At 40.6% G+C, this 9,664-nt stretch overlaps 1 protein-coding gene across 1 annotated transcript in view; it reads left to right on the top strand.

Moving 5' to 3' along the window:
- Positions 1-7,565: 7,565 nt before the first annotated feature.
- The window catches only part of FREM1 (FRAS1 related extracellular matrix 1), a 137,982-nt gene continuing 135,883 nt past the window's right edge, over positions 7,566-9,664 (top strand). Inside the window, exon 1 of the mRNA XM_076008744.1 lies at positions 7,566-7,825. The gene's annotated coding sequence lies outside the window, so the exon portion shown is untranslated. The remainder of the gene's footprint in view (positions 7,826-9,664) is intronic.

Below are 9,664 nucleotides of genomic sequence, written 5' to 3'. Positions count from 1 at the left end.
GCTCGAGTGATCCTTCTGCCTCAGCCTCCCGGGTAGCTGGGACTACAGGCATGCGCCACCATGCCCGGCTAATTTTTTCTATATATATCAGTTGGCCAATTAATTTCTTTCTATTTATAGTAGAGACGGGGTCTCGCTCTTGCTCAGGCTGGTTTCGAACTCCTGACCTTGAGCAATCCGCCCGCCTCGGCCTCCCAAGAGCTAGGATTACAGGCGTGAGCCACAGCGCCCGGCCTAATCCACCACATTTTGTTCATCCATTTGTCCATCTATGGGCATTTAGGTTGCTTCCATGTCTTGGCTATTGTGAATAATGTTGTGATGAACATGGGTGTTTAAATATCTTTTCAAGACTCTGCTTTTAACTCCTTTGGATATATACCCTGAAGTGGCATGGCTAGATCATATGGCAGTTCTATTTTTGATTTTTGAGGAACCCCAATACTATTTTCCATGGTGGTCTCACCATTTTACAATCCTACCAACAGTGTCCAAGGGTTTCAATTTCTTCTTGTGGAATTCTTAGGCCTCCCTTTCCTCTGAGAGAGACTCTTTGGGGATTGTGGTCAGACACACCACTGATTTTTAATCTGATTGAAGAATGTCATTTTTCTTCCAATCACAAAGTGTGTACTCTGTAAAGAAGGGAGGAGAGAAAGTCATCTCCATATCTGTTTAATGAAGAAAAAATGTCAATAGTTAGATGCAGGGTAAATACTGGAGAAAAAAAAAGGTGTTTTAGTATACATCATTTGTTCAAATCAATGCACATGACTTGGTGGCTAGATTTAAGTGAAGGTTTCCTTAGTCTGCTGGGCAAAGCAGATGTGTGAGCATGAATCCAATCATGAAAAATCTTTATTGAAATACAATGAGTCAACATATGTGATATGAGGGAGGCATATTACTAAGAATATAAATTCTTAAGGCAAAAGTTTCCTGTATCTCATGTGATAAATCCCTTCTCCAGTCCCTGTCTTACAAAGGGCATGTTATAATGCCTTATAGCGCACTTCTTTATGGCACTTGTGACAATTCATAATTATTTAACTTTATGATATTTTTAATATGGGGAATATACATAGCATAAGTTATGTGGGGCCTGGGGGCATTTTTTTTTTCCATTGCAATTATTTTTTTTAATTGAGACAGGGTCTCGCTCTGTCACTCAGTCAGAGTGCAGTGGCATGAACATAGCTCACTACAACCTCGAACTTCTAGGCTCAAGCAATCCTCCCACCTCAGCCTTCTAGTTAGCCTGAACTACAGGGATGCACCACCACACCAAGCTAATTTTTCTATTTTTTGTAGAGACGGGATCTTGCTACACTGCCCATGCTGGGCTCAAGCAATCCTCTCCCCTTGGCCCTATTGCAGCTTTTTCAGGGATGAAGCTGGTTCTTGTTTCATTGTTGGAGTTTAATAGATATTTATTGAAGGAATGAATGAAGTACGGCAGAGAGAGAGTCTTATTTGCAGAGGGAAGAGGTGTGACCTCTATACACAGAGCCACTACTAAATAGCTGTGCTCTTTGGGGCAATTCATTTACTCTGTCAGCCTTGGTTTACCCGTCAGTAAAATGAGAATTCCATATTCAAGCACTTTTTCCTCCTAGACAGTGTTTCCTGGAGCCCTGGGATTTCTAGGAGGTGCCCCTGAACTGTGGAATGCAGAAATTCAAGAGACGGGGCTCTCAGTCCTTTAGTCCCACTTTCCGAATAAAGAACTATACTTATCTCTGTTGTATGTATATGGGACACTATGAAAAATTTTATTTACAAAATGACCCAATGCTTAAAAACAGTTGAAAACCCAAAATTTAAATTGGAAAATTTCTAAGGCAGCTTTTAGCACTCATAGCCTGAATTGTTCTTACCCCAGAATCCTCCATTCATCCAAGTTTCTGCTTAAGTGTCACCTCCTCAGAGAGACCCTCCTTGAGCACTGCAACTCTTGGTATAATTTGTATACATTATCTGTAATTATTTTCCATTTCGTGTGGCAGATATTAGTGTATAAATCCTATTAGTGTATAAATCGTAGGTTCTTTGGGAATGAGGGCCTTATAATGTATATCCTCTCCCTAATCTTAATCGGTATTTAATATGGGGCCAGAGATGTAACGAATGTCAGCATACAACTTATTCATTCACAAATCTTTAGTGAGCACCTTGTAATGGTTATTCTACACTAGACACTTGATATTCACAAGTCTCTAAAGACACCGCTTAATTCCCTTTACCTGAAAAATGGGGGAAAGCGGGCCGGGCGCGGTGGCTCATGCCTGTAATCCTAGCACTCTGGGAGGCCGAGGCAGGCAGATTGCTCAAGGTCAGGAGTTCGAAACCAGCCTAAGCAAGAGCGAGACCCTGTCTCTACTATAAATAGAAATAAATTAATTGGCCAACTAATACATATATAGAAAAAATTAGCCGGGCATGGTGGCACATGCCTGTAGTCCCAGCTACTTAGGAGGCTGAGGCAGGAGGATTGCTTGAGCCCAGGAGTTTGAGGTTGCTGTGAGCTAGGCTGATGCCATGGCACTCACTCTAGCCTGGGCAACAAAGTGAGACTCTGTCTCAAAAAAAAAAAAAAATGGGGGAAAGGGTATTTTCTTCAAAGGTCTGTTTTGAAGATTAATGGAGATCATCTATTAAATGAGAATAGCAAAGCTGTAGTAAGATGCAGAGTCTGGGCAGTGGGCAAGGTTCACTCACTTTCTGGATGGTTAGGGCCAGGTCCCTCCCCTAGTTAATACCCTTTAGTGGCTCCCTATTGCCTGAAAGATTGAACTAGACACTTCTCATGGTGCCTAGCTGTCCTGCCCAGCAGCTCTCCCATTCTCTTCCCTTGGGACCCTTTGCCTTTAGAAAATCCTTCTCCACTCCAGGTAGTTTCCCCACTCCTTCCCGAGTGCCCTGAAGTTTTTCTGCTAAAACTAATACGGATGATGACTGTCTTCCCTTTGGATTGCAAGCCATGGGAGCGTTGGCCTGGGCTGCTGGTGCTCTTCTTTCCCATGAGAAATCCTGTATGTATAGCAGGAGAAAATCAGGTTAACATGCAAAGTTAAGCAGAGACAGAGCTTGGCGACAGAGGGAGAGATAACCGATGCTATGATTTGAGGTCCTATATACACTCAAGGTATTAAGGCTGTTGTTAGGATTAAATGAATCAATGAATGCATGCAAATATAAATGTAAATAAGAGTGTACATGTTCAATTATTGTGTGCTATCCTTATTGATGTCTCAATGTATACTATTTCTATGTATTCTTATCTTATTTCTCCAACTAGATCATAAGATTTTGAGAGCAGGTACTAGAGCTTAGTCATCTCTGTCCCTCCAACTATTAGGACAGTGCCTGACTTAGACTAAGATCCTATAACCCACATTGAAGAAGGTCAGCACATTCTGGTTCCTGTGAGACACAGCCAGTGTGTGACTTCAGCCTCATCTTTCAGAACAAGTCTGTGATTTGGATAGAAGAATTGTGACATTTACTCATAGGATGCAGAAACCATTTGTGGTTTTGTTTTGCTAATTTCAGAGTGTTCTGACTTGGGCTAAGCTGCTGTGGTACTGTTTTTATGCAGCCACTGTTTTTTTTTTTTTTTTTTTTTTTTGAGACAGAGTCTCGCTTTGTTGTCCAGGCTAGAGTGAGTGCCATGGCGTCAGCCTAGCTCACAGCAACCTCAAACTCCTGGGCTCGAGTGATCCTTCTGCCTCAGCCTCCCGAGTAGCTGGGACTACAGGCATGCGCCACCATGCCCGGCTAATTTTTTATATATATATCAGTTGGCCAATTAATTTCTTTCTATTTATAGTAGAGACGGGGTCTCGCTCTTGCTCAGGCTGGTTTTGAACTCCTGACCTTGAGCAATCCGCCCGCCTCGGCCTCCCAAGAGCTAGGATTACAGGCGTGAGCCACAGCGCCCGGCCATAGCCACTGTTTTTATTATTATTTTTCATCATGCAAAGTGCATTGTCTTTGGAGAGAGAGCTGTAGTTAGAAAATTTTCTAGAGTCACATTTAAAAAAAAAAATAAGGGGCCAGGCGCAGTGGCTCATGCCTGTAATCTCAGAACTTTGGGAGGCTGAGGCAGGAGGATCACTTGAGGCTAGGAGTTGAAGACCAGCATGTACAATGTAGAGAGATTCCATTTCTACAAGAAATAGAAAAGTTAGCCAGGTGTGGTGGTGCATGCCTCTAGTCTCAGCTATGTAGGAGGCTGAGGCAGGAAAATCACTTGAGCTCAGGAGTTCAAGGCTGCAGTGAGCTATGATGAGGCCACTGCACTTTACCCAGGCAACAGAGTGAGACACTGCCTCAAAAAAAAAAAAAAAAAAAAAAAAAAAGAAGAAGAAGAAGAAAAGAAGAAAAAATAGGTCAGTAAGAAAAGTCTCCCAACTTCTTGAGTTATGCGTGGGAAGATACAATTGCTCCTGGTAATAAGATTTGAAAAGACCAAATCACTTCCAAGTCCCATAAAGATAGTTAAAATAGAAAGCATCTTAAAATTAAATTCTTTATGTTGCCTTTGGTGCATTTTTCCTTCTTCTGTAAAAGATGGAGATAAAAAAGATTCCTGATGATTTTTTCATGTTTTTAGTGCACATGCAAAATCCTAATGTCTGTTTAATGCTAGCATTTGAAGCTGTGTTCAAATTAATTATTAATGAGAAAAATGTATCACCTGTTTGATTTTTAATTGTGGAGGCACAGTGGAAGGGAATGAGTCACTTTATTTTGATTTCCATCCTGAATTTAGTGGATGAATGTGGAATTGATAATATGATGAGTAGAAATTTTAGCCTGGGGTTTCCATGTCCACAGTGATAGTGTCAAATATGAAGGACGGGAAATGTTTGCTCAGATAGATTCACTGAAGCACATGATCTGAGTGTGAGCCCTCATAAAGTTAGAGGACCCGAATCCTTCATCCTTTCAGATCTCCAGCTGGACCATTAGCTCCAGACATAAAACAAAGTGCTGGGAGAAGAATTCCCTTGTTATGAACAGCTCTGTGTTTGCATGGTATGTGCATGTGTGTGTTTGGAAAAGTCTGTCCAGTCAGGAGCATCCTCTGCCAAAGCCCTCATTCAGACCATTTCTTTCATTTATTTATTTCAGCATAGTACATGGGTACAAATGTTTAGGTTACATCTACTACCTTTGGCCCACCCTAATCAGAGCTACAAGCATGTCTATCCCCCAGACGGTGTGCACTGCACCCAATAGGGGTGAATATACCCATTCTCCTCCCCCTCCCACCTGCCTGACACCCGATAAATGTCACTACTATATGTGCACATAAGTGTTGATCAGTTAAGATCAATTTGATGGTGAGTACATGTGGTGCTTGTTTTTCCCTTCTTGTGATACTTTATTTAGCAGAATGGGCTCCATCTATCCATAATAATACAAGAGGTGCTAGATCACCTTTGATTTTTGTGGCTGAGTAGAACTCCATGGTATATACATCTACCACATTTTATTAACAGACCATTTCTTTAAAGCCTCTTGTCCGAAATAAAGCAATAGCCTGCTGCCTAGGGATCCCTGAGGTAATTGCTGTGTTGAAATTGGTATTCATCTTTTTCATCTATATTTTTATGTTTTTACCACAGATGTACCAATAAACAATGCAGTTTTGGTTTTTTGAGTTTTAAAAATTACATAATATTATTCTGTTCATCTGTTTTTTTAAACAGTTTTATTGAGATGTAAGTGATATACAAAGAACTGTACATACTTAATGTATACAATTTGATGATTTGAACATATGTATACACCATAATCAATAGATACATCAATCACCTCCAAAAATTTCCTTGTGCCTCTTAGTTTTTTTTTTTTGTGTGTGTGTGTGATAAGAACACTTAACATGAGATCTCTCTCGACAGATTTTTAAATGCACAATATGGTCTTGTTAACTATAGGGACAATGTTGTACAGCAGCTCTCTAGAACGTATTCATCTTGCATCACTGAAACTTAATACACATTGAAGAGCAGCTCTCCCTCTCCCCAACCCTTGACAACCACCATTCTATTCTCTGGTTACTAATATATGAGTTTGACTATTTTAGATACTTCACATAAGTGGAATCATGAAGTATTTGTCTGTGACTGACTTATTTCACTTAGCCTAATTATTTCCGTTTTTAGACTAATTCATAAACTTTATTCAACCCAGATGTTAGAAGAAGCATATTGATACAGCCACCTACAAATAGTATACCATCCCCTTGTTAAATGGGTTTTAAGTCTCAACTAATAGTATCTAAAGCCATCCTTATTTCTTTGTAGGTGAGATATTTGCAATCAATTTTTAAATACAGTTTGAGAACAAAATTGTCTATCATGTTGTGTTTCTTAACCATCATTATTAAAGCTTTAAGTCTTGCCTTTTTAAGATTAATACATGACTCATACATTGTCACTTATTTAATAATAACTGTGTTTAATAAATAGTGTTTGTTTATTTATAAAGAGCTTAGTGATTCTTAGATTCTTAAGTTTTACCCATTTATTCTCAGAGCAAATGAAGTGAATCAAGAGATTATCAAAGATTATAAAGCTCTGGTGACTCTGAGTAAATGTACATGCACCATTCATTGCCAAAGGATCCACAACTAATTTTTTTTTTAAATAAACTAATTATTTTTCTTTTTTCTTTTCCATTCTTTTTTATTTCCTTCCTTCCTTTGTTCCTTCGTTCCTTCCCTTCTCCCTCCCTACCTCCCTCTTTCCTTTCCTTTCTTACATAATTTTATTCCCTTCTTTTCCATTTTCCTCTCTCTTTTTCTCATTGCTTCCAAGGACAGGAGTATGGCATGGTGACCTTGTTAGGGGAAAATGCAATCTTTCTTATTTTTTTTTCTGATGGGGGTGAAATAAAAGGAAACATTTTATTCAACAGTTGTTAAGGACTAAGACTTTCAGCCACCCCTGAATCCTCACAAGTGTACATGAGTCTCTGTTGAGAGGACTGGCCTGTGGTACATCTGAATCAGTGGGATCATGAACTATAAACAAATGGGATCAGATTAATGGGGAATGGAGTTTTTATGGATTTTCACAAAGAACCAGACACATGAAAAGCCTTATAAATGGAGGAACTAAGGTGGCTCTTGAAAACATCCCCCCTAGAATCTAGTTCCATCCTACTACTCTAAATGTCACAGACTAAAGTTAGAAGGGGCCAGCCAGTCCTGCCCCCCGTCCCTTCTGAATAGTGGGCATCTCCTCTGAATGTGAATAAGAACCTTTCAGGATGGGAATGTGTTTGAAGAAAAAAAGTATAGGAAAAAATTGTGTTTGAAGAGTTTGAGCATGTATGTGTGTGTTTGTGTGTGTGTAGCATGTGTATCACATGCACATGTCTGTGAGGTGTGTCAGTGTGTGTGTATGCCTGTCAATACGTTTGCTTGTGTGTGTGTGTGTGTGTGTGTGTGTGTGTGTGTGTGTGGTGACTGAGTGCTGCGGGCGGGCGGGTGGGCGAGGCTGCCTTGCTCAGCCAGTGGCAGAGCAGTTAGTACATAACTAGTAGTGAGAAAGGAAGCTGGGAAGAGACTAGGGGGAGAAGCAGCCGACCTTGTTAACAAAAGCTCAGTTTTGTCCCTGCGGACCCGACCAGCAGGAGGGACGGTGAGCGTGGCTCTCTGCCAGGGAGGTCGGGCTCCCGGTGAGCAGCGGCAGGCATCTTTATCATGCCCTTCGCAGGGGGAAGTTTTCAAAGCCGCAGCAGCAGCCTTGGAGAAGACCAGCAAAGAGAGTGCGGTGTGTCTGTGAACTTCAATTCTGTATTTTTCTGTTGGGTGAGTTAATGGATTTTTAGTACAAAGAGAACTCAAACTCAGCTGACCTGAAAGACTGGAATTTCAGCTCTCTTCCTTTCCTGGGTTATTTTTCCTCCCCCTTCCTCTAAACCAAAGCCCTCTAAACCAGATTACCGGGTCAGTGACTTTTATCCTGCTCACCCGTTCCAAGGGGGTTCTAGCTTTTTGGCATGGGAAGGAAAACCACTACCTGTAAGTATCTTCTTTATGTGCTTCCTCTTAAATTGGCCGTGAGTGTTCTTTTAGCAGAATGCCCCAGAGGTTGTTCGTGTAGTGCCATGAACACCAAGTAACAATGCAAGACGTCTGCAGCATGGGCTTGAAAAAGTTTAGTTCTTGTGTTAACTCAGAAGGTGGTAACTTGCAGTGTTAACAAACCAAATGCCAGAAATGGGATGTTCTTTATTACTGGACACAAATTTCTAACTATCTTCCGAATCCATCCTCAAGGGCACTCACCAATGAAATAACCATTTTTTAATTTTGTAACATTTTCCTCGGAATTTAGAGTGTTTCTTCTCACCTAAATCAAATGTCAAACGGAAAAGATGTAAAAATGAACAAAACAGGTAGTGTCCTCATGGCATAAAAACATGGAAATTTGGATGAGATAATTTCTGGATATTTTTGCTTCAGTTTAGTTATATTTGGGTATGTATTTTTCAAAAACATGATTTCTATTTTATGGGGGTGAGCGACAGTGTTCTGAAGTTGTGCAGTGATCTTTAGGCTCTTTCTGCTTATGACTAAAATTTGGTCCAGAGACTTGGTGCTATAGTAAATAGTTTCTTTAAGTTTTCATCTGGATCACAGAAATCATTGTCAAAGCATTTAATTTTAGTTTCTGGTTGTTTTTTTTTTTTTTTTTCACTATTGCACCCAACCTTGTTGCATGGTGTGAATTACAAAGCTTAAAAAGAGCATTTCCGGGGCTGGTTGGTGTTCAGAGCCTGGGAGTCTTGCTGGAGAGATTAACCTCTCCAGGGCTGTTTCACAGACCAGACCTAGTGATCCAAAGGCTGTTTAGGTTTCTGCTGTGGAAAACTGATACCACTGTTCCACGCTGGCTAAAGATGGAAGAGTTGCTCCTTACCTCCCTGCCTACACTTGAGAAAAATGCCTTCAGTGCAAATCTAGCAAAATGCTAACTACCTTTGCTCTCTCCATCAGGGATTCTCAAAACTTAAGGTGTGTAAGAACCACCAGGGTGCTTGGTGAATAGGCAGGTTCTCAGTCCCCAGCTCCAAAGGATTTTAGACCTGGGAAGGGGCCAAAAATCTACCCAGGTGATTCTAATGCAAGTGAGACCTCTTTGGAGTAAACATTGCTCTACATTGTCATTGACAATTAAATTCTTACCATGTACGCGGTTAATATTAAACCTGATATCTCAATAATAAACCTGAGTTTGAGCTGATGTTGAGCATAACTTATGTGCAACATGGTTTTGCACACTTGGCTGACAAACCAGGGCTTTTTAACCAGCTTTCCCACAAACTTCATCCATCTTTCTTTCTTTCTTTCTTTCTTTCTTTCTTTCTTTCTTTCTTTCTTTCTTTCTTTCTTTCTTTCTTTCTTTCTTTCTTTCTTTTTTTTTTTTGCTTTCTTTCCCATCTCTGCCTTTTCATTCCCATGAGTGAGAAAAGGAGTTGGATAAAGGTACCAGGAGACCCTGCTATCTTGCTTCCACATGTTGGGTTATATGGCCTGATCTGCCCCCATGCAGCTAAGCGATGTTTGTCTTGGGAACTTTAAACACAGGGCTGTTCTTAATTCCTTACCAGCCTCCTGGGTATGCTTGGCTCCCGGGGCTGGGCT

This window comes from Microcebus murinus, chromosome 12 (assembly GCF_040939455.1).
Source record: "Microcebus murinus isolate Inina chromosome 12, M.murinus_Inina_mat1.0, whole genome shotgun sequence".
Taxonomy (NCBI): Eukaryota; Metazoa; Chordata; class Mammalia; order Primates; family Cheirogaleidae; genus Microcebus; species Microcebus murinus.
The sequence above is the reverse complement of the archived record's forward strand: the minus strand, read 5'-3'. Positions and strand labels throughout refer to the sequence as shown.